The sequence below is a fragment of the Mus caroli genome, unplaced genomic scaffold (genome assembly GCF_978045245.1).
Source record: "Mus caroli unplaced genomic scaffold, Mus_caroli_1 scaffold_4, whole genome shotgun sequence".
Classification (NCBI taxonomy): Eukaryota; Metazoa; Chordata; class Mammalia; order Rodentia; family Muridae; genus Mus; species Mus caroli.
The window spans coordinates 46561041-46585340 of NW_028227259.1; the positions used below are offsets into that span (position 1 = coordinate 46561041).

Here is a 24300-nt window from a genome sequence, read left to right on the forward strand (position 1 = left end):
GGCATGGTGGTACACACCTATAATCCTAGCTCTTAGAAGGCAGAGGCAAAGGATTAGAAGTTCAAAGTCCTCTGAGATCTTTTTACTATCCTGACAATGACCCAAATAAGTTATTTTCCACACTGAGAGTGAGGCCATTGTCTTTATTAAAGACTCAAGAATGGAAAAGATCTCAGCAGGAAACATTTAGGTAGAAACATTTGATGGGCACTGGTCCAATTTCCTTTTAAACTCTCCTTGCCCCATGCACCAAGAACCTGAGTCTCTGCAAAAGCAAGAGGCAGGAGGTTTGCTCAGATTTTTGTCATCTCTAGGGCTTCTGTCTCCGTAGATATGGCTGTGAACTTGTTCAGCTTCACTGAGATGGTGACTCCTGTTCTCCATGGACTGATACTCGAACTAAGGCCCGGGTCAGCAAGGGAAGTGATCCAGACCTCAAGGAATGTCAAAACGCTTGGTGGGGGCAGCAGTGTTCCCTGGAGGCTGGCCAGCACACGGTACACAATGGCCAAAGCACTGATCCTGAGCTGAGGAAATGCTTTCAAGGGGGACAGTCCTCTGGGACCAGCTTGTGTACTGAGTATGCTGGTGTCCACAGAAGAGGACTTTCTTCTGCTTTAGACCAGCAGAATGCTGGGAGACTTTGCTCCAGTGGGACATTCACTCAAGGTGAGTTATTTTGCCATCAGAATTGAGAACAGAAGCAGATTCCTATCTCCTCTCTGAATCTCAAGACAAAATGAGTCTCAATAAAGAGATTTGGGTATCTACCAAAACCAGCTGAAAGCTGTTGATGGGAGAAGAGCCTTAGGGTCTCTAGGGATAATTGGTAGCTACCTGGATTTTTGTATTTTGTCAGGTACAGTGCATCCAGAGGTAAAGGACTTTCTTCTGAGTCATGTGGCTGGGCACCATGGGTTCCACCCTTGGAGATGCTATAAGGTTGAGCTTCATCTTAGTTTCATAACGAATTCCAAGGGTTAGAAGTTTAGGCTTAGTAGAAGCGAATTACTCATGCCAGGGCTGCTATCGGCACACCCAGGGATCCAGATACCTCAGAAAGCACGTGACCACTAGCAGCCAAAGAGCACGAGGCCCCCCGTCCTTCTGCAGAACCTTAGCCCACTTCCTAACTGGAACTGGTTTGCTAAGCACTTTTGCTCATGAAAATTCCACCCACTGGAATGTTGTCTTGCTCTTGTTGTTTTGTTTTTTATTTGTTTGGTTTTTACTTGCTGTCTTTTTAGATAACACACTCTTCATAATTACTAAAGTGATATACGACTTCCTATAAAACAGTTACATATATACAGATGCAAATCACCCCGCCCACCAGGATGGTTATCATAAAAACACAGACAATAACAGACCTCAACGACGTCAACCGGGTGTGGGCACCTGCAGGAATCACACACCAGGAATGCAGGGCACCTCCACTGTAAAGAAGTGTTCAGCTGCAGAAGAGTTAACGAAATGCAGAGAGGCCATTCCCAGGAATAAACATGCCCAAGAGAAATGCAACATATCCATGGAAGATGTTTGTGGATGTGTAGCACAAGCAATTTAAGCTTATTGCCAACTAACTTACAATAAATGAGACTCAGACTATAGTTCTTTTATTTAGCTTTATTACTGCTATCCCCTAATCTACTCTTGTAATTATTGGCCTGGCTACCATCCCAGTGGTGTAATCCAGGTACTTGCTGTTTCTCCTGGCCATGTACTCATGGTCCATCTCACCCTGTGGCAACTTCCTCCTTCTCCCTTCTTCCTCCTTCTCCTCTCACCTCTCTCCCCCAACCACATCACTCCAATGTCTAATCCCTGCAGTAATTGGCAGTAGTCCATCTTATTTAACCAACAGTTTTAAATCAAGGAACAAGGTTTGCACAACAAAAGCTTGTAAACACGAGGAGAAGTCACTTGTAGGCTGAGACTTTTAGGTATAGAATTTACCATTACAGTGCATAGCAACAGAACAGACTCCAACACAGATGTCCTTTCTGGGGTGATTCTTAACAGAAATGGAAGCAGCACAGATGGCCATGAGGGAGTATGGTGTATCCATACAACCAATGTTACTCAGGCAAAAAGGAGTGAAACACTGATGCAGGCTACCATGTGGGCCAACCTTGAGAATCCTGGGCCCAGAGAAAGCAGCCAGTCGCAAAGGACCGTGTGCTGTAGAATTCCATGCTCAGGAAATAATTGAAAGAGACTGATCAGATTTAATACGTAGGTTAGTGGCTGCTAAGGGCTGTGTTTGTTAGATTGATGCATGGCTAAGAATGAGTAGCAAGTCTTTCCTGATATTACAAGAATGCTGTGAAATGGATTCTGGCCATTATTGCATAGCTTTGTGAATATTCTAGGAGATCTTGAATGTACACTCTGCATGGATGCTTTATATGTATGAGATATAATCAATGAAACTATTATAAAAATCATAAAACATATCTACACAGTAACTTTCACACAGATGCTGTTGCTTTGTTCTTTTTTTTTTTTTTTTGGTTTTTCCAGACAGGGTTTCTCTGTATAGCCCTGGCTATCCTGGAACTCACTTTGTAGACCAGGCTGGCCTCGAACTCAGAAATCCACCTGCCTCTACCTCCGTAGTGCTGGGATTAAAGGCGTGCGCCACCACGCCCGACTGCTTTGTTCTTTTTAAAAATTAATTAATTAATTAAATTAATTTTCCTCAACTTCCCCTCCCCCAGCAACAGCTTTATTCTTAATTATCAAATCTTGAAAACAATTAAGATGATTTCTGGACATATGGTGTCTACAACATGTGGCATTTCATTTAATGCTAATAAGTCATAAAAAGACATGAGTGGACCTCAAATACATGTCTCTAAGTGAAAGAAGAAAGTCTGCAAAGGTTTTGTTGTCTATGATCCCTGTTGACATTCTGAGAAAATCCCCGTTCTGGAAAAGGCAACACCATGGAGACAGTAAAAAGAAATATGTCCAGGGATTAGGGAGGAGGGAATGGACAGGTGGAACACAGCAGGCTTTTGGAGGAGTGAAGGTATTCTATACAATACAGCATCTGAGGACACGTAGCACTATATATCCCTTAAAACCTAAAGAAGCTACAACCCCAAGGGTGAGCTCTAATGACCACTGGGTGAGGTGAGCTTACCTGTCAGGCTTGTTGGTAGGTAGCAGTGTGGTGGGTAGAGAATAGCAGTGGTTACGGAAGTGATGCTCATGGAAAGTAGAAGACAGACAGACTCTTAATAGTTCGTGTTCAATGTTGACATGAAGCTCAGACTAAACAGCCTTTTTAAAAAAATCAGATAGGTAGGGAAAAAATCACTTAGCATCCTGACTGTGTACACTTACAAGATCATTCAACAGTGTGACTTGTGGTGAGGTCTCTGTGGATACCAGAGTTGGCTAAGTAACAATCCCCGTGAGGCAAGAAGGATATCCACTTCAGCATGAGTCAGTAGCTGGTGTTGGTTCAAACTCCTAGAGTCTGATACCAGACAGTTTATTGTAGGCATATTTAAGTACAGTATGATTGTAAAAAAAAAAAAGTTTTCTGGTCTAATGTAACCCCATGTGTACAAGAAAGCATAATTACATTGAAACTCTTCTCAAAGTACAGGTCACTTTTTCCATGAAGACTGGTTCTACAGATAGGCTGCATGGGTTATCTCAAGGACCTAGGGGAGGATTTGGTACGGTCTCAGTCATACAGACAATACAAAGGCCATTTAGAGCCATTTATCATCTATCTCTAGTCCTAGCTGTGGGAGTTTGGAGGAGCCAGGTTATGGTCTGGCTCCACAGATAGCACAGGGGTTACCTAGACTATTAGCCAACTCCATTCTCAGCCTTCTGGGCAGAAAACAGGTTATACATCTTTTCCTTTGAAAAGACAAACCATTGTGGTTTCCCTGGTGATATCTGTGATTACAAGGACCTTTGTACTTCTAACAGTGGCCGGTATTCTTGGTGGTTTTGTAAGATTTACTTTTTTTTTTTTTTGTATAATTTTAAATGCTGTTCCTTTTTCCCATAAGCAACACATTTAAACATTTTTTTTCTATGCAAAAAAAAAAAAAAGATTTTCCTATGTTTAAAAACAGCAGCATGGAACTGTATTCTATGGAGGCTCTCTAATTTATCTGAACATCTCACATTTTAAAAGGCACTAGAGTTTGTGCTTTTATGAGCATAGTGCTCTTTTTGAGCACTATGAAAAACATACCTAGTCCTCAGAATTGATTCTTAACCACAATAAAGGGACAACTTTATATTGGATGCTTAATAATGGTTTGTGACTGAACCAACTCTCTTGCAGATGTTGCCTCAATTGATGCTCAGAGACCCTAAGTTCTCCGTTGTTATCATTAATCCCACTTTTCAGATGAAATCACAGACACTTGGAGATCTTGATTTCCTGAGGGCACTGGTAAAAAGTCGAAGCTTTAACTAAATTTAAGATGACCTAATTTTAAAACTTGAGCTGCTACTATGCACCATTAGATATATTGAGTTCGCTTATAGATCTTTTAATTTTTAAAAACTTTTCTGCAAATAGCTCTTCAAGAGAGTCATACTCACTTATTGTCACTCTCAAAAATATAAGCATTATACTTTCTTCTTATCCCCCATAACTATGCTACCCCTGATTTCCTTATGTGTTTATAGATTCCTTGTAGAGTACAAGGACGTAGATTAGTAGTTCTCAACCTTCCTAATGCTGTGACCCTTTAATACAGTTCCTTGAGCCCCAACCATAAAATTATTTTAATTGCTACTTCATAATTTTGCTACTACTATGAATCTTACCGTAAATGCCTATATTTTCTGATGGTCTTAAGCAGCCCCCATGAAAGAGTCAGTAGACTCCAAAGGGCTTGCGACCCCCAGGTTGAGAACCACCCATGCAGATCACTCACTAGGACTTTCAGATCTTGACTTTTAGGGGCCTGGAGATAGGAAACATGAGTTGCGAGAATACTCTAGGCTTCCCTGCCAGCCTGTGGAGTTCTCTAGACCTCCAGCCCCAGCAGGGCTCCCTCATAAACATAGATAGGGGAGAGCAGTCTGGAGGTTTCACCACTTATACCCAGACCAAGACAAAAGCAGTGGCTGCCTTCTTTCCCGAGGACTTCTAGGCATACTCAACTGCCCAGAGAGCCCAAACAGCTGCTCTCATGATGGTTTGAGTAGTTCCTTTACCAAGGGCTCTACAGTTCTCACAGATGCTGAGGGCATCCGTGGAGATGCCACCTGTTGTCCTCAGTTCCTAATATCGGGCGGTAGAGGTGAACATGGGGAGGATACGTGTTGTAAACAAGCCCGTTCCACCAACCTGCTTTTCAGCAACTCAGCTTACATCATCACTCACTGCATCCACTTGGGGCGCATTTCCACTGTCACTATGAGTTGCACGTACCCCTTTTAAAAGGTCCTAGCCACCCCAGATGGCTCTCTGTCTTATTCATTCTCTATGTTTCTCAGACTCTCTGTCTGTGTTTCTCTATCATTCATGTCTTCACTCTGAGATGGCATTTTACTCCCCACGCCACAATAAACCTCTTGGGTTAGATCCGTTGTGAGGCATGACCAGCACCATAACTCGGCCCTGGACCTGCTGAAGGTACCCCATCTGCTTTATCCCAAGAGTGCACCTGGGGGAGATTCAGGCCTCATGTTTCTCCATCTTCCATCTCATGAAGTTGTTCCACTATAGGCTTGAACTAAAAACCCACCTTTTTTTTTTTTATTGTCATTCCCGTTTATGTGTCTTTAAAAAAAAAAGATTTATTTTTTTCATTATGTACAGTGTTCTGTCTGCATGCATGCCTGCAGACCAGAAGAGGGCACTAGATCTCATTATAGATGGTTATGAACCACCATGCCATGCCTCTAGCTTTTATGTGTCACCTTGTGTCATATTTTAGACTGTAGGAGTCTTGCTTAGTCTCCTGCTGGAGAGGACAGGCTAGATTGTACAGTTGTTTCTTGGAAGGAAAAACAGCCAGACAACACGAGTGTTAGTTCTTCTTGGGAACAGCCAGAGCTCATTATTTCTAAGTGTGTTCCATCTGTAGTGATGCTTGAGAAAGTCAGCAGTACAGGAGTTTTCCTGAGGAGACCTTGCTTCAGTCTGGGCTCGGTTTATGCTTCCATTCACAGGAGCTGTCCCCTTCTTAATCACTACTTTGTGGTTGATACCAATCCCATCTTGTAATGTTGCTTCTGACCTTGAATGGAGCAATATCGCCACCCTATACAGTCTTCCACTAGCATCAGGCAAACTGACATTGTCTCTACCAAATCTGCATGATTTTAGGGACTTCCTTATCCTCTCTGGACCCTAGAGATAGAAACCTGAGATAAGTTTGTCTTTGGGTTGCAGATGAACATGGTAGTGTGTGGTTAACAGCCCTGTGCCTTCGCAGTGGGTCACACATAGAAATAAGTCTTTTCTTCACCATGCAAGTCTCTGAATAGCGAGCTGATGCTTAAACAGTCTCATAGGAGCAGAGGGGTCTATAACCTTCCACTTGGGTCTGATGGTCCTGTCTGCTCTATGGACAGAGCCATGGGCTAAATGGCCAGCATAGTCCTCAGTGTCACAGATAGATTGTAGATAGAGTTCACGGGCTAATGATGCTATACTTTCTGAAGCCAAAGCACCTGAGCTCTATTCTTCCTGTGCCACTGATCATATCATGTCACTAGGCACTTTCAGCTTTTTTTGAACTCTGTTTCATCTATAAAAAGGAAGTGATTCTGACAGGACCTCCCTGAGAAAGGACGAGTGTGGAAGGAACAGTCTCACATACCCACAGTACTATAGCAGAGTACTGATACAATTACAGCACTCCACAAATGCAAAGCAGTGTTGTCTCCTGGGACCTCAGGGACCATCCTGGCCATGCAATGAGATCACGGGACGGGGCTCTTGGCTAATCATAAGTGGCTAGTTAAAATGAGAGCTTCCTGTCATTGGATTCTAACAACAGAAAGGGAACGTGACAGGATCTAAGATGAAGTCTGAGGACTGGGAAGATGCTTGGCGACTGAGATTTAGTTCCCGGTTAGGAGCCACTTCAGCAATGTAATACTGACTCAGTTTCCCAACAGGCATTAGGAAGTGCGGGGGGAGAAGCAGGATTATCTTGTAGCCTAATTAGTAGGAAGTTACAGGTCCTCTGCAAAGTGGCGGCAAAGACTACTTTAAGATCACTCCTCTGTGTTAAATTGACAGAACTAATTACTTCCATTTTATTTTATTTATTTTTTTTGTAAATTTTATTTATTTTTTTTTGATTTTTAATATTTTTATTACATATTTTCCTCAATTACATTTCCAATGCTATCCCAAAAGTCCCCCATAGCGCCCCCCACTTCCCTACCCACCCATTCCCATTCTTTTGGCCCTGGCATTCCCCTATATTGGGGCATATAAAGTTTGCAAGTCCAATGGGCCTCTCTTTCCATTGATGGCCGACTAGGCCATCTTTCGATACATATGCAGCTAGAGACAAGAGCTCCGGGGTTCTGGTTAGTACATCATGTTGTTCCAACAATAGGGTTGCAGATCCCTTTAGCTCCTTGGGTACTTTCTCTAGCTTCTCCATTGGGAGCCCTGTGATACATCCAATAGCTGACTGTGAACATCCACTCCTGTGTTTGCTAGGCCCCGGCATCATCTCACAAGAGACAGCTATATTTGGGTCCTTTCAGCAAAATATTGCTAGTGTATGCAATGGTGTCAGCGTTTAGAAGCTGCTTATGGGATGGATCCCTGGATACGGCAGTCTCTAAATGGTCCATCCTTTCATCACAGCTACGAACTTTGTCTCTGTAACTCCTTCCCTGGGTGTTTTGTTCCCAATTCTAAGAAGGTGCACAGTGTCCACACTTTGGTCTTCATTCTTCTTGAGTTTCATGCGTTTATCAAATTGTATCTTATATCTTGGGTATCCTAAGTTTTGGGCTAATATCCACTTATCAATGAATACATATTGTGTGAGTTCTTTTGTGATTGTGTTACTTCACTCAAGATGATGCCCTCCAGGTCCATCCATTTGGCTAGGAATTTCATAAATTCATTCTTTTTAATAGCTGAGTAGTACTCCATTGTGTAAATGTACCATAATTTCTGTATCCATTCCTCTGTTGAGGGACATCTGGGTTCTTTCCAGCTTCTGGCTATTATAAATAGGGCTGCTATGAACATAGTGGAGCATGTGTCCTTTTTACCGGTTGGGACATCTTCTGGATATATGCCCAGGAGAGGTATTGCTGGATCCTCCGGTAGTACTATGTCCAATTTTCTGAGGAACCGCCAGACTGATTTCCAGAGTGGTTGTACAAGCTTGCAATCCCACCAACAATGGAGGAGTGTTCCTCTTTCTCCACATCCTCGCCAGCATCTGCTGTCACCTGAATTTTTGATCTTAGCCATTCTGACTGGTGTGAGGTGGAATCTCAGGGTTGTTTTGATTTGCATTTCCCTGATGATTAAGGATGTTGAACATTTTTTCAGATGTTTCTCTGCCATTCGGTATTCCTCAGGTGAGAATTCTTTGTTCAGTTCTGAGCCCCATTTTTTAATGGGGTTATTTGACTTTCTGGAGTCCACCTTCTTGAGTTCTTTATATATATTGGATATTAGTCCCTTATCTGATTTAGGATAGGTGAAGATCCTTTCCCAATCTGTTGGTGGTTTTTTTGTCTTATTGATGGTGTCTTTAGCCTTGCAGAAGCTTTGTAGTTTCATGAGGTCCCACTTGTCAATTCTCGATCTTACAGCACAAGCCATTACTGTTCTATTCAGGAATTTTTCCCCTGTGCCCATATCTTCAAGGCTTTTCCCCACTTTCTCCTCTATAAGTTTCAGTGTCTCTGGTTTTATGTGAAGTTCCTTGATCCACTTAGACTTGACCTTAGTACAAGGAGATAGGAATGGATCGATTCGCATTCTTCTACATGTTAACAACCAGTTGTGCCAGCACCATTTGTTGAAAATGCTGTCTTTCTTCCACTGGATGTTTTTAGCTCCCTTGTCGAAGATCAAGTGACCATAGGTGTGTGGGTTCATTTCTGGGTCTTCAATTCTATTCCATTGGTCTATTTGTCTGTCACTATACCAGTACCATGCAGTTTTTATCACAATTGCTCTGTAGTAGAGCTTTAGGTCCGGCATGGTGATTCCACCAGAGGTTCTTTTATCCTTGAGAAGAGTTTTTGCTATCCTAGGTCTTTTGTTATTCCAGATGAATTTGCAGATTGCACTTTCTAATTCGTTGAAGAATTGATTTGGAATTTTGATGGGGATTGCATTGAATCTGTAGATTGCTTTTGGCAAGATAGCCATTTTTACAATGTTGATCCTGCCAATCCATGAGCATGGGAGATCTTTCCATCTTCTGAGATCTTCTAGAATTTCTTTCTTCAGAGACTTGAAGTTTTTATTATACAGATCTTTCACTTCCTTAGATAGAGTCACGCCAAGATATTTTATATTATTTGTGACTATTGAGAAGGGTGTTGTTTCCCTAATTTCTTTCTCAGCCTGTTTATTCTTTGTGTAGAGAAAGGCCATTGATTTGTTTGAGTTAATTTTATATCCAGCTACTTCACCGAAGCTGTTTATCAGGCTTAGGAGTTCTCTGGTGGAATTTTTAGGGTCACTTATATATACTATCATATCATCTGCAAAGAGTGATATTTTGACTTCATCTTTTCCAATTTGTATCCCTTTGATCTCCTTTTGTTGTCGAATTGCTCTGGCTAGGACTTCAAGTACAATGTTGAATAGGTATGGAGAAAGTGGACAGCCTTGTCTAGTCCCTGATTTTAGAGGTATTGCTTCAAGCTTCTGACCATTTACTTTGATGTTGGCTACTGGTTTGCTGTAGATTGCTTTTATCATGTTTAGGTATGGGCCTTGAATTCCTGATCTTTCCAAGACTTTTATCATGAATGGGTGTTGGATCTTGTCAAATGCTTTTTCCGCATCTAACGAGATGACCATGTGGTTTTTGTCTTTGAGTTTGTTTATATACTGGATTACGTTGATGGATTTCCGTATATTGAACCATCCCTGCATCCCTGGGATGAAACCTACTTGGTCAGGATGGATGATTGTTTTGATGTGTTCTTGGATTCGGTTAGCAAGAACTTTATTGAGGATTTTTGCATCAATATTCATAAGGGATATTGGTCTGAAGTTTTCTATCTTTGTTGGGTCTTTTTGTGGTTTAGGTATCAGAGTAATTGTGGCTTCATAGAATGAGTTGGGTAGAGTACCTTCTGTTTCTATTTTGTGGAATAGTTTGTGAAGAACTGGGATTAGATCTTCTTTGAAGGTCTGATAGAACTCTGCACTAAACCCATCTGGTCCTGGGCTTTTTTTAGTTGGGAGACTATTAATGACTGCTTCTATTTCTTTGGGGGATATAGGGCTGTTTAGATCATTAACCTGATCTTGATTCAACTTTGGTACCTGGTATCTGTCTAGGAACTTCTCCATTTCATCCAGGTTCTCCAGTTTTGTTGAGTATAGCCTTTGGTAGAAGGATCTGATGGTGTTTTGGATGTCTTCAGGATCTGTTGTTATGTCTCCTTTTTCATTCTGATTTTGTTAATTAGGATGCTTTCCCTGTGCCCTCTAGTGAGTCTGGCTAAGGGTTTATCTATCTTGTTGATTTTCTCAAAGAACCAGCTCCTTGATTGGTTGATTCTTTGAATAGTTCTTCTTGTTTCCACTTGGTTGATTTCACCCCTGAGTTTGATTATTTCCTGCCGTCTACTCCTCTTGGGTGAATTTGCTTCCTTTTGTTCTAGTGCTTTTAGGTGTGTTGTCAAGCTGCTAATGTGTGCTCTCTCTAGTTTCCTTTTGGAGGCACTCAGAGCTATGAGTTTTCCTCTTAGAAATGCTTTCATTGCGTCCCATAAGTTTGGGTATGTTGTGGCTTCATTTTCATTGAACTCTAAAAAGTCCTTAATTTCTTTCTTTATTCCTTCCTTGACCAAGGTATCATTGAGAAGAGTGTTGTTCAGTTTCCACGTGAAGGTTGGCTTTCTATTATTTATTTTGTTATTGAAGATCAGCCTTAGTCCATGGTGATCTGATAGGATGCATGGGACAATTTCAATATTTTTGTATCTGTTGAGGCCTGCTTTGTGACCAATTATGTGGTCAATTTTGGAGAAGGTACCATGAGGTGCTGAGAAGAAGGTATATCCTTTTGTTTTAGGATAGAATGTTCTGTAGATATCTGCCAGATCCATTTGATTCATAATTTCTCTTAGTTTCACTGTGTCCCTGTTTAGTTTCTGTTTCCATGATCTGTCCATTGGTGAAAGTGGTGTGTTGAAGTCTCCCACTATTATTGTATGAGGTGCAATGTGTGCTTTGAGCTTTACTAAAGTTTCTTTAATGAATGTGGCTGCCTTTGTATTTGGAGCATAGATATTCAGGATTGATAGTTCCTCTTGGAGGATTTTACCTTTGATGAGTATGAAGTGTCCCTCCCTGTCTTTTTTAATGACTTTGGGTTGGAAGTCAATCTTATCAGATATTAGAATGGCTACTCCAGCTTGTTTCTTCATACCATTTGCTTGGAAAATTGTTTTCCAGCCTTTCATTCTGAGGTAGTGTCTATCCTTTTCTCTGAGATGAGTTTCCTGTAAGCAGCAAAATGTTGGGTCTTGTTTGTGTAGCCAGTTTGTTAGTCTATGTCTTTTTATCGGGGAGTTGAGTCCATTGATATTAAGAGATATTAAGGAAAAGTAATTGTTGTTTCCTGTTATTTTTGTTGTTAAAGTTGGCATTCTGTTCTTGTGGCTGTCTTCTTTTAGGTTTGTTGAGGGATTACCTTCTTGTTGTTTCTAGGGCATGGTTCCTGTCCTTGTATTGGTTTTTTTCTGTTATTATCCTTTGAAGGGCTGGATTCGTGGAGAGATAATGTGTGAATTTGGTTTTGTCGTGGAATACTTTGGTTTCTCCATCTATGTTCATTGAGAGTTTGGCTGGGTATAGTAGCCTGGGCTGGAATTTGTGTTCTTTTAGTGTCTGTATAACATCCGTCCAGGATCTTCTGGCTTTCATAGTCTCTGGTGAAAAATCTGGTGTAATTCTGATAGGCTTGCCTTTATATGTTACTTGGCCTTTTTCTCTTACTGCTTTTAGTATTCTATCTTTATTTAGAGCATTTGTTGCTCTGATTATTATGTGTCGGGAGGTATTTCTTTTCTGGTCCAGTCTATTTGGAGTTCTGTAGGCTTCTTGTATGTTCATGGGCATCTCTTTCTTTAGATTTGGGAAGTTTTCTTCTATAATTTTGTTGAAGATGTTTGCTGGTCCTTTGAGTTGAAAATCTTCATTCTCATCCACTCCTATTATCCGTAGGTTTGGTCTTCTCATTGCGTCCTGTATTTCTTGGATGTTTTGAGTTAGGATCTTTTTGCATTTTACATTTTCCTTGATTGTTGTGCCGATGTTCTCTATGGAATCTTCTGCACCTAAGATTCTCTATTCCATCTCTTGTATTCTGTTGCTGATGCTCGTATCTATGGTTCCAGATTTCTTTCCTAGGGTTTCTATCTCCAGTGTTGCCTCATTTTGGGTTTTCTTTATTGTGTCTACTTCCCTTTTTAGGTCTAGTATGGTTTTGTTCATTTCCATCATCTGTTTGGATGTGTTTTCCTGTTTTTCTGTAAGGACTTCTACCTGTTTGATTATGTTATCCTGTTTTTCTTTAAGGATTTGTAACTCTTTAGCAGTGTTCTCCTGCAATTCTTTAAGGGATTTTTGTGCTTCCTCTTTATTGTCTTCTGCCTGTTTAGCAGTGTTCTCCTGCATTTCTTTAAGTGTGTTATTAAAGTCCTTCTTGAAGTCCTCTATCATCATCAGGAGATATGCTTTTAAATCCGTGTCTAGCTTTTCCGGTGTGTTGGGGTGCCCTGGACTGGGCGAAGTGGGGGTGCTGGGTTCTGATGATGGTGAGTGGTCTTGGTTTCTGTTAGTAAGATTATTACGTTTACCTTTCACCATCTGGTAATCTCTGGGGTTAGTTGTTATCGTTGTCACTGTTTAAAGATTGGAGCAGAAGCTGTGTTCCACTCACCAGCAGTCTCTAAATCCTGCGGCGGTGGTCGTGGGTAGCTGATGGTACCCCGGTGCTGGTCCAGCCGGAAGAGGCCTGTGGTCCTACTCAGGCCGTTTTTCTGCTTCCCTAACTAATGCAGTCTCTGGTCCCGCGTGCAATTGGATTGGAGCAGAAGCTGTGTTCCACTCTCCAGAAGTCTTAAGATCCTGTGGTGTGTGTTGTGGGTAGCTGGAGAGTGTCAGCCGACCCTGCGCCCCATCTGCCCCGGTGCTTTTCTGACTGGAAGAGGGTTGTGGCCCTATGTAGGCCGGATTTCTCTCTCCCCAACCAGAGCAGTCTCAGGTCCCGCGTGATTGGACTGGAACAGAAGCTGTGTTCCACTCACCAGCAGTCCCAAAATCCTGCAGCGGGGGTCGTGGGTAGCTGGCGGGTGTCAGGCAACCCTGCGCTCCAGCTACCCCGGCGCTGATCCAGCCGGATGAGGCCTGTGGCCCTACTCAGGCCTGTTTCTGCTTCCCTAACTAATGCAGTCTCAGGTCCCGTGCAATTGGATTGGAGCAGAAGCTGTGTTCCACTCACCAGCAGTCCCAAAATCCTGCGGCGGGGGTCGTGGGTAGCTGGCGGGTGTCAGGCAACCCTGCTCTCCCGCTACCCCGGCGCTGATCCGGCCGGATGAGGCCTGTGGCCCTACAGAGGCCGGTTTCTGCTTCCCTAACTAATGCAGTCTCAGGTCCCGAGCACTTGGATTGGAGCAGAAGCTGTGCTCCACTCACCAGAAGTCTTAAGATCCTGTGGCGGGTGTTGTGGGTAGCTGGCGAGTGTCAGCCGACCCTGCGCCCCAGCTGCCCTGGTGCTTTTCTGACCGGAAGAGGGTTGTGGCCCTATGTAGGCCGGATTCCTCTCTCCCCAACCAGAGCAGTCTCAGGTCCTGCGTGATTGGACTGGAGCAGAAGCTGTGTTCCACTCCCCAGCAGTCCCAAAATCCTGTGGCGGGGGTCGTGGGTAGCTGGCGGGTGTCAGGCAACCCTGCGCTCCCGCTACCCCGGCGCTGATCCAGCCGGATGAGGCCTGTGGCCCTACTCAGGCCGGTTTCTGCTTCCCTAACTAATGCAGTCTCAGGTCCCGCGCAATTGGATTGGAGCAGAAGCTGTGTTCCACTCACCAGCAGTCCCAAAATCCTGCGGCGGGGGTCGTGGGTAGCTGGCGGGTGTCAGGCAACCCTGCGCTCCCGCTACCCCGGCGCTGATCCAGCCGGATGAGGCCTGTCGATATTAAGAGATATTAAGGAAAAGTAATTGTTGTTTCCTGTTATTATTGTTGTTCAAGTTGGCATTTTGTTCTTGTGGCTGTCTTCTTTTAGGTTTGTTGAGGGATTACCTTCTTGTTGTTTCTAGGGCGTGGTTCCTGTCCTTGTATTGGTTTTTTTCTGTTATTATCCTTTGAAGGGCTGGATTCGTGGAGAGATAATGTGTGAATTTGGTTTTGTCGTGGAATACTTTGGTTTCTCCATCTATGTTCATTGAGAGTTTGGCTGGGTATAGTAGCCTGGGCTGGAATTTGTGTTCTTTTAGTGTCTGTATAACATCCGTCCAGGATCTTCTGGCTTTCATAGTCTCTGGTGAAAAATCTGGTGTAATTCTGATAGGCTTGCCTTTATATGTTACTTGGCCTTTTTCTCTTACTGCTTTTAGTATTCTATCTTTATTTAGAGCATTTGTTGCTCTGATTATTATGTGTCGGGAGGTATTTCTTTTCTGGTCCAGTCTATTTGGAGTTCTGTAGGCTTCTTGTATGTTCATGGGCATCTCTTTCTTTAGATTTGGGAAGTTTTCTTCTATAATTTTGTTGAAGATGTTTGCTGGTCCTTTGAGTTGAAAATCTTCATTCTCATCCACTCCTATTATCCGTAGGTTTGGTCTTCTCATTGCGTCCTGTATTTCTTGGATGTTTTGAGTTAGGATCTTTTTGCATTTTACATTTTCCTTGATTGTTGTGCCGATGTTCTCTATGGAATCTTCTGCACCTAAGATTCTCTATTCCATCTCTTGTATTCTGTTGCTGATGCTCGTATCTATGGTTCCAGATTTCTTTCCTAGGGTTTCTATCTCCAGTGTTGCCTCATTTTGGGTTTTCTTTATTGTGTCTACTTCCCTTTTTAGGTCTAGTATGGTTTTGTTCATTTCCATCATCTGTTTGGATGTGTTTTCCTGTTTTTCTGTAAGGACTTCTACCTGTTTGATTATGTTATCCTGTTTTTCTTTAAGGATTTGTAACTCTTTAGCAGTGTTCTCCTGCAATTCTTTAAGGGATTTTTGTGCTTCCTCTTTATTGTCTTCTGCCTGTTTAGCAGTGTTCTCCTGCATTTCTTTAAGTGTGTTATTAAAGTCCTTCTTGAAGTCCTCTATCATCATCAGGAGATATGCTTTTAAATCCGTGTCTAGCTTTTCCGGTGTGTTGGGGTGCCCTGGACTGGGCGAAGTGGGGGTGCTGGGTTCTGATGATGGTGAGTGGTCTTGGTTTCTGTTAGTAAGATTATTACGTTTACCTTTCACCATCTGGTAATCTCTGGGGTTAGTTGTTATCGTTGTCACTGTTTAAAGATTGGAGCAGAAGCTGTGTTCCACTCACCAGCAGTCTCTAAATCCTGCGGCGGTGGTCGTGGGTAGCTGATGGTACCCCGGTGCTGGTCCAGCCGGAAGAGGCCTGTGGTCCTACTCAGGCCGTTTTTCTGCTTCCCTAACTAATGCAGTCTCTGGTCCCGCGTGCAATTGGATTGGAGCAGAAGCTGTGTTCCACTCTCCAGAAGTCTTAAGATCCTGTGGTGTGTGTTGTGGGTAGCTGGAGAGTGTCAGCCGACCCTGCGCCCCATCTGCCCCGGTGCTTTTCTGACTGGAAGAGGGTTGTGGCCCTATGTAGGCCGGATTTCTCTCTCCCCAACCAGAGCAGTCTCAGGTCCCGCGTGATTGGACTGGAACAGAAGCTGTGTTCCACTCACCAGCAGTCCCAAAATCCTGCAGCGGGGGTCGTGGGTAGCTGGCGGGTGTCAGGCAACCCTGCGCTCCAGCTACCCCGGCGCTGATCCAGCCGGATGAGGCCTGTGGCCCTACTCAGGCCTGTTTCTGCTTCCCTAACTAATGCAGTCTCAGGTCCCGTGCAATTGGATTGGAGCAGAAGCTGTGTTCCACTCACCAGCAGTCCCAAAATCCTGCGGCGGGGGTCGTGGGTAGCTGGCGGGTGTCAGGCAACCCTGCTCTCCCGCTACCCCGGCGCTGATCCGGCCGGATGAGGCCTGTGGCCCTACAGAGGCCGGTTTCTGCTTCCCTAACTAATGCAGTCTCAGGTCCCGAGCACTTGGATTGGAGCAGAAGCTGTGCTCCACTCACCAGAAGTCTTAAGATCCTGTGGCGGGTGTTGTGGGTAGCTGGCGAGTGTCAGCCGACCCTGCGCCCCAGCTGCCCTGGTGCTTTTCTGACCGGAAGAGGGTTGTGGCCCTATGTAGGCCGGATTCCTCTCTCCCCAACCAGAGCAGTCTCAGGTCCTGCGTGATTGGACTGGAGCAGAAGCTGTGTTCCACTCCCCAGCAGTCCCAAAATCCTGTGGCGGGGGTCGTGGGTAGCTGGCGGGTGTCAGGCAACCCTGCGCTCCCGCTACCCCGGCGCTGATCCAGCCGGATGAGGCCTGTGGCCCTACTCAGGCCGGTTTCTGCTTCCCTAACTAATGCAGTCTCAGGTCCCGCGCAATTGGATTGGAGCAGAAGCTGTGTTCCACTCACCAGCAGTCCCAAAATCCTGCGGCGGGGGTCGTGGGTAGCTGGCGGGTGTCAGGCAACCCTGCGCTCCCGCTACCCCGGCGCTGATCCAGCCGGATGAGGCCTGTCGATATTAAGAGATATTAAGGAAAAGTAATTGTTGTTTCCTGTTATTATTGTTGTTCAAGTTGGCATTTTGTTCTTGTGGCTGTCTTCTTTTAGGTTTGTTGAGGGATTACCTTCTTGTTGTTTCTAGGGCGTGGTTCCTGTCCTTGTATTGGTTTTTTTCTGTTATTATCCTTTGAAGGGCTGGATTCGTGGAGAGATAATGTGTGAATTTGGTTTTGTCGTGGAATACTTTGGTTTCTCCATCTATGTTCATTGAGAGTTTGGCTGGGTATAGTAGCCTGGGCTGGAATTTGTGTTCTTTTAGTGTCTGTATAACATCCGTCCAGGATCTTCTGGCTTTCATAGTCTCTGGTGAAAAATCTGGTGTAATTCTGATAGGCTTGCCTTTATATGTTACTTGGCCTTTTTCTCTTACTGCTTTTAGTATTCTATCTTTATTTAGAGCATTTGTTGCTCTGATTATTATGTGTCGGGAGGTATTTCTTTTCTGGTCCAGTCTATTTGGAGTTCTGTAGGCTTCTTGTATGTTCATGGGCATCTCTTTCTTTAGATTTGGGAAGTTTTCTTCTATAATTTTGTTGAAGATGTTTGCTGGTCCTTTGAGTTGAAAATCTTCATTCTCATCCACTCCTATTATCCGTAGGTTTGGTCTTCTCATTGCGTCCTGTATTTCTTGGATGTTTTGAGTTAGGATCTTTTTGCATTTTACATTTTCCTTGATTGTTGTGCCGATGTTCTCTATGGAATCTTCTGCACCTAAGATTCTCTATTCCATCTCTTGTATTCTGTTGCTGATGCTCGTATCTATGGTTCCAGATTTCTTTCCTAGGGTTTCTATCTCCAGTGTTGCCTCATTTTGGGTTTTCTTTATTGTGTCTACTTCCCTTTTTAGGTCTAGTATGGTTTTGTTCATTTCCATCATCTGTTTGGATGTGTTTTCCTGTTTTTCTGTAAGGACTTCTACCTGTTTGATTATGTTATCCTGTTTTTCTTTAAGGATTTGTAACTCTTTAGCAGTGTTCTCCTGCAATTCTTTAAGGGATTTTTGTGCTTCCTCTTTATTGTCTTCTGCCTGTTTAGCAGTGTTCTCCTGCATTTCTTTAAGTGTGTTATTAAAGTCCTTCTTGAAGTCCTCTATCATCATCAGGAGATATGCTTTTAAATCCGTGTCTAGCTTTTCCGGTGTGTTGGGGTGCCCTGGACTGGGCGAAGTGGGGGTGCTGGGTTCTGATGATGGTGAGTGGTCTTGGTTTCTGTTAGTAAGATTATTACGTTTACCTTTCACCATCTGGTAATCTCTGGGGTTAGTTGTTATCGTTGTCACTGTTTAAAGATTGGAGCAGAAGCTGTGTTCCACTCACCAGCAGTCTCTAAATCCTGCGGCGGTGGTCGTGGGTAGCTGATGGTACCCCGGTGCTGGTCCAGCCGGAAGAGGCCTGTGGTCCTACTCAGGCCGTTTTTCTGCTTCCCTAACTAATGCAGTCTCTGGTCCCGCGTGCAATTGGATTGGAGCAGAAGCTGTGTTCCACTCTCCAGAAGTCTTAAGATCCTGTGGTGTGTGTTGTGGGTAGCTGGAGAGTGTCAGCCGACCCTGCGCCCCATCTGCCCCGGTGCTTTTCTGACTGGAAGAGGGTTGTGGCCCTATGTAGGCCGGATTTCTCTCTCCCCAACCAGAGCAGTCTCAGGTCCCGCGTGATTGGACTGGAACAGAAGCTGTGTTCCACTCACCAGCAGTCCCAAAATCCTGCAGCGGGGGTCGTGGGTAGCTGGCGGGTGTCAGGCAACCCTGCGCTCCAGCTACCCCGGCGCTGATCCAGCCGGATGAGGCCTGTGGCCCTACTCAGGCCTGTTTCTGCTTCCCTAACTAATGCAGTCTCAGGTCCCGTGCAATTGGATTGGAGCAGAAGCTGTGTTCCACTCACCAGCAGTCCCAAAATCCTGCGGCGGGGGTCGTGGGTAGCTGGCGGGTGTCAGGCAACCCTGCTCTCCCGCTACCCCGGCGCTGATCCGGCCGGATGAGGCCTGTGGCCCTACAGAGGCCGGTTTCTGCTTCCCTAACTAATGCAGTCTCAGGTCCCGAGCACTTGGATTGGAGCAGAAGCTGTGCTCCACTCACCAGAAGTCTTAAGATCCTGTGGCGGGTGTTGTGGGTAGCTGGCGAGTGTCAGCCGACCCTGCGCCCCAGCTGCCCTGGTGCTTTTCTGACCGGAAGAGGGTTGTGGCCCTATGTAGGCCGGATTCCTCTCTCCCCAACCAGAGCAGTCTCAGGTCCTGCGTGATTGGACTGGAGCAGAAGCTGTGTTCCACTCCCCAGCAGTCCCAAAATCCTGTGGCGGGGGTCGTGGGTAGCTGGCGGGTGTCAGGCAACCCTGCGCTCCCGCTACCCCGGCGCTGATCCAGCCGGATGAGGCCTGTGGCCCTACTCAGGCCGGTTTCTGCTTCCCTAACTAATGCAGTCTCAGGTCCCGCGCAATTGGATTGGAGCAGAAGCTGTGTTCCACTCACCAGCAGTCCCAAAATCCTGTGGCGGGGGTCGTGGGTAGCTGGCGGGTGTCAGGCAACCCTGCGCTCCCACTACCCCGGCGCTGATCCAGCCGGATGAGGCCTGTGGCCCTACTCAGGCCGGTTTCTGCTTCCCTAACTAATGCAGTCTCAGGTCCCGCGCAATTGGATTGGAGCAGAAGCTGTGTTCCACTCACCAGCAGTCCCAAAATCCTGCGGCGGGGGTCGTGGGTAGCTGGCGGGTGTCAGGCAACCCTGCGCTCCCGCTACCCCGGCGCTGATCCAGCCGGATGAGGCCTGTCGATATTAAGAGATATTAAGGAAAAGTAATTGTTGTTTCCTGTTATTATTGTTGTTCAAGTTGGCATTTTGTTCTTGTGGCTGTCTTCTTTTAGGTTTGTTGAGGGATTACCTTCTTGTTGTTTCTAGGGCGTGGTTCCTGTCCTTGTATTGGTTTTTTTCTGTTATTATCCTTTGAAGGGCTGGATTCGTGGAGAGATAATGTGTGAATTTGGTTTTGTCGTGGAATACTTTGGTTTCTCCATCTATGTTCATTGAGAGTTTGGCTGGGTATAGTAGCCTGGGCTGGAATTTGTGTTCTTTTAGTGTCTGTATAACATCCGTCCAGGATCTTCTGGCTTTCATAGTCTCTGGTGAAAAATCTGGTGTAATTCTGATAGGCTTGCCTTTATATGTTACTTGGCCTTTTTCTCTTACTGCTTTTAGTATTCTATCTTTATTTAGAGCATTTGTTGCTCTGATTATTATGTGTCGGGAGGTATTTCTTTTCTGGTCCAGTCTATTTGGAGTTCTGTAGGCTTCTTGTATGTTCATGGGCATCTCTTTCTTTAGATTTGGGAAGTTTTCTTCTATAATTTTGTTGAAGATGTTTGCTGGTCCTTTGAGTTGAAAATCTTCATTCTCATCCACTCCTATTATCCGTAGGTTTGGTCTTCTCATTGCGTCCTGTATTTCTTGGATGTTTTGAGTTAGGATCTTTTTGCATTTTACATTTTCCTTGATTGTTGTGCCGATGTTCTCTATGGAATCTTCTGCACCTAAGATTCTCTATTCCATCTCTTGTATTCTGTTGCTGATGCTCGTATCTATGGTTCCAGATTTCTTTCCTAGGGTTTCTATCTCCAGTGTTGCCTCATTTTGGGTTTTCTTTATTGTGTCTACTTCCCTTTTTAGGTCTAGTATGGTTTTGTTCATTTCCATCATCTGTTTGGATGTGTTTTCCTGTTTTTCTGTAAGGACTTCTACCTGTTTGATTATGTTATCCTGTTTTTCTTTAAGGATTTGTAACTCTTTAGCAGTGTTCTCCTGCAATTCTTTAAGGGATTTTTGTGCTTCCTCTTTATTGTCTTCTGCCTGTTTAGCAGTGTTCTCCTGCATTTCTTTAAGTGTGTTATTAAAGTCCTTCTTGAAGTCCTCTATCATCATCAGGAGATATGCTTTTAAATCCGTGTCTAGCTTTTCCGGTGTGTTGGGGTGCCCTGGACTGGGCGAAGTGGGGGTGCTGGGTTCTGATGATGGTGAGTGGTCTTGGTTTCTGTTAGTAAGATTATTACGTTTACCTTTCGCCATCTGGTAATCTCTGGGGTTAGTTGTTATCGTTGTCACTGTTTAAAGATTGGAGCAGAAGCTGTGTTCCACTCACCAGCAGTCCCAAAATCCTGCGGCGGGGGTCGTGGGTAGCTGGCGGGTGTCAGGCAACCCTGCGCTCCCGCTACACCGGCGCTGATCCGGCCGGATGAGGCCTGTGGCCCTACTCAGGCCGGTTTCTGCTTCCCTAACTAATGCAGTCTCAGGTCCTGAGCACTTGGATTGGAGCAGAAGCTGTGCTCCACTCACCAGAAGTCTTAAGATCCTGTGGCGGGTGTTGTGGGTAGCTGGCGAGTGTCAGTCGACCCTGCACCCCAGCTCTACTTCCATTTTAATTAGGAAGTGTCAGGAACTTAATCTATGGTGACAGCAGGGTGCTCTCCCTCAGGGTGGTGAGGAGACACCAAGCTGGAGTCCATAGGTCAGAGGCCTGCATCTGAGTGAGCCTCTGCCACCAGGATGAGAGTGATCTAGGATGGACCATCTCACCTTTCCAGGTCTTTTTAAAAAATAGATTATTTGGGGATTTCACATAACAGATCCTATCATTCTCACTTCTCTGTCCTCCCATGTCTGCCCCAAGCCACGTGGTCTTCCCCCCCCCGCCCCCCCCCACCCACCGCCCGCCAGAAAAGATTAAAAAAAAAAAAAAGTCCAAACAAACAAGTCCAATTTCTGCTGCCCATATACTCACTGGAGCACAGTCAAACTCCCAGTGGCCATCTTCCTAAAGAAAAGTGCTAAGTAAATCCTTATCACAATTTTTAAGAGTTCCCTTCCGTAGATTCTTGCCTAGGTTGTCAGTTCTTTTTTCAGGGGATTGAGGGTGAGGCTTGTCACAGAATCCTTCCATGTCTCTCTTTTTTTCACCTGTGGAGTCGGCAGTCATTGATGGCTCTTCATAAGCAGCTTCCTGTCCTGTACAGTCAGTAGGAGCACAGACCATGACTTCCCCATGGTATCTTTCTGGTCTCAAAGGAGAAAACGATCAAGCCTGCTCAGTCCACTAACTAACATAATCAATACAAATTGAATCCAGGAAGTATTGGGTTGGACATGGTTGCTCTCCGGGGGCCCCACCTTCCAAGAGAGTGTTTTTCTCTTTGTTTACTATTTTCCACAAGTCTTTCAGATAACACAGAGAAATAAATATACATTGTTCCATAGTGAGTTTCAGAATTATTTATTTATTTGTTTATTTATTGATTGATTGATTGAGACAAGGTCTCACTGTGTTTCTCAGGCTGTTTTCGAACCTCTAGCCTCAAGCCACCCTCTTTGTTTGGCCTGGCAGATAGCAGAGAATATAGGGATTATAGTAGACTACATACTACTGCAGCCAGCTCAATTAGAGCAGTTTCTTTTCTTTAAGACTTATTTATTTTTATGTTATGTATATAAGCATTTTTGCCTGCATGTAAGCTGCACACAGGCCTGGTGCCTCAGGAGACCAGAAGAGGGCACCAGATCTCCTAGAACTGGACTTACAAGTAACCAAAGCCTTGAACTCTTCATCCTCCTGCCTCTTCCTCCCAAATGCTAGGATTAAGAGTGGATTGACAGGGCGCTCCTGCAGTAGCCAATGCCTACCGTGGAGGGCAGGGCCTAATGTGTCATCAGGCATTCCAGAGTGCAGCTTGCCTGGCACTGGCTGTACACAGCCTCTGCCTCCACTCACAGAACCTTCCCATACATACACACTGCCTGCTTTTGCTGTTGAATGTTTCCTCCTGATAGCTGCCTCCCTTGGTCTTTGCTAAGGGGTCCCTGGTGGTATTTAGGGTTGGTAGGTTCCAGGTCATTGATTATGCTCAGGATAAATGAATGTTTTTTGAACTATGAGACATGTTCCACGTCATCAGAGTATGAAATCAGTTCAGCACATTAAGACCAGCATCAAAAAAGCTACAAATAGAACATATTCAAGAAAATTCAAGTATTCTATCTAGGTTTACTTTTAGATATAACCATGTATTTTTGAGGGTTGCAATGAAATTTATTACTTATTATGGATGCAGTCAACATTCTTGGAAAATGCTGCTTTTAGTACAGTCATAGGGCCTGGGTCCAATTTCCTAGCTCTTCGTGTTAAGCGTAACCATAGTATTTGTAGTTAGTGTGAGGAACGTTTCCAGCTGCAGATGAAGTATCTAGGGAACTGTTGTTGCCTTCCTGGTTAGAGGACAGGCATGGGTTAGCATGCCATCTGCTTCTTCTTTGTTTCGTCTTTTTATTTATTTATTTATTTATTTTTGATTTTTAATATTTTTATTACATATTTTCCTCAATTACATTTCCAATGCTATCCCAAAAGTCCCCCATAGCGCCCCCCACTTCCCTACCCACCCATTCCCATTCTTTTGGCCCTGGCATTCCCCTATATTGGGGCATATAAAGTTTGCAAGTCCAATGGGCCTCTCTTTCCATTGATGGCCGACTAGGCCATCTTTCCATAGATATGCCGCTAGAGACAAGAGCTCCGGGGTTCTGGTTAGTACATCATGTTGTTCCAACATAGGGTTGCAGATCCCTTTAGCTCCTTGGTTACTTTCTCTAGCTTCTCCATTGGGAGGCCTGTGATACATCCAATAGCTGACTGTGAACATCCACTCCTGTGTTTGCTAGGCCCCGGCATCATCTCACAAGAGACAGCTATATTTGGGTCCTTTCAGCAAAATATTGCTAGTGTATGCAATGGTGTCAGCGTTTAGAAGATGATTATGGGATGGATCCCTGGATACAGCAGTCTCTAAATGGTCCATCCTTTCATCACAGCTACGAACTTTGTCTCTGTAACTCCTTCCCTGGGTGTTTTGTTCCCAATTCTAAGAAGGTGCACAGTGTCCACACTTTGGTCTTCATTCTTCTTGAGTTTCATGCGTTTATCAAATTGTATCTTATATCTTGGGTATCCTAAGTTTTGGGCTAATATCCACTTATCAATGAATACATATTGTGTGAGTTCTTTTGTGATTGTGTTACTTCACTCAAGATGATGCCCTCCAGGTCCATCCATTTGGCTAGGAATTTCATAAATTCATTCTTTTTAATAGCTGAGAAGTACTCCATTGTGTAAATGTACCATAATTTCTGTATCCATTCCTCTGTTGAGGGACATCTGGGTTCTTTCCAGCTTCTGGCTATTATAAATAGGGCTGCTATGAACATAGTGGTGCATGTGTCCTTTTTACCGGTTGGGACATCTTCTGGATATATGCC

The 24300-nt window shown here is 44.4% G+C and overlaps 1 long non-coding RNA gene across 2 annotated transcripts in view; it reads left to right on the plus strand.

The window, feature by feature from the left end:
- Positions 1-24300, plus strand: part of LOC147005139 (uncharacterized) — a 62072-nt gene that overhangs the window by 1528 nt on the left and 36244 nt on the right. Inside the window, exons 2-3 of one of the 2 annotated variants that reach the window (XR_015046931.1) lie at positions 332-669; positions 1248-2042. This is a non-coding gene — a long non-coding RNA (uncharacterized LOC147005139). Of the gene's footprint in view, positions 1-331; positions 670-1247; positions 2043-24300 lie in introns of those variants that run through there. The other variant, XR_015046930.1, reaches the window with a different exon arrangement.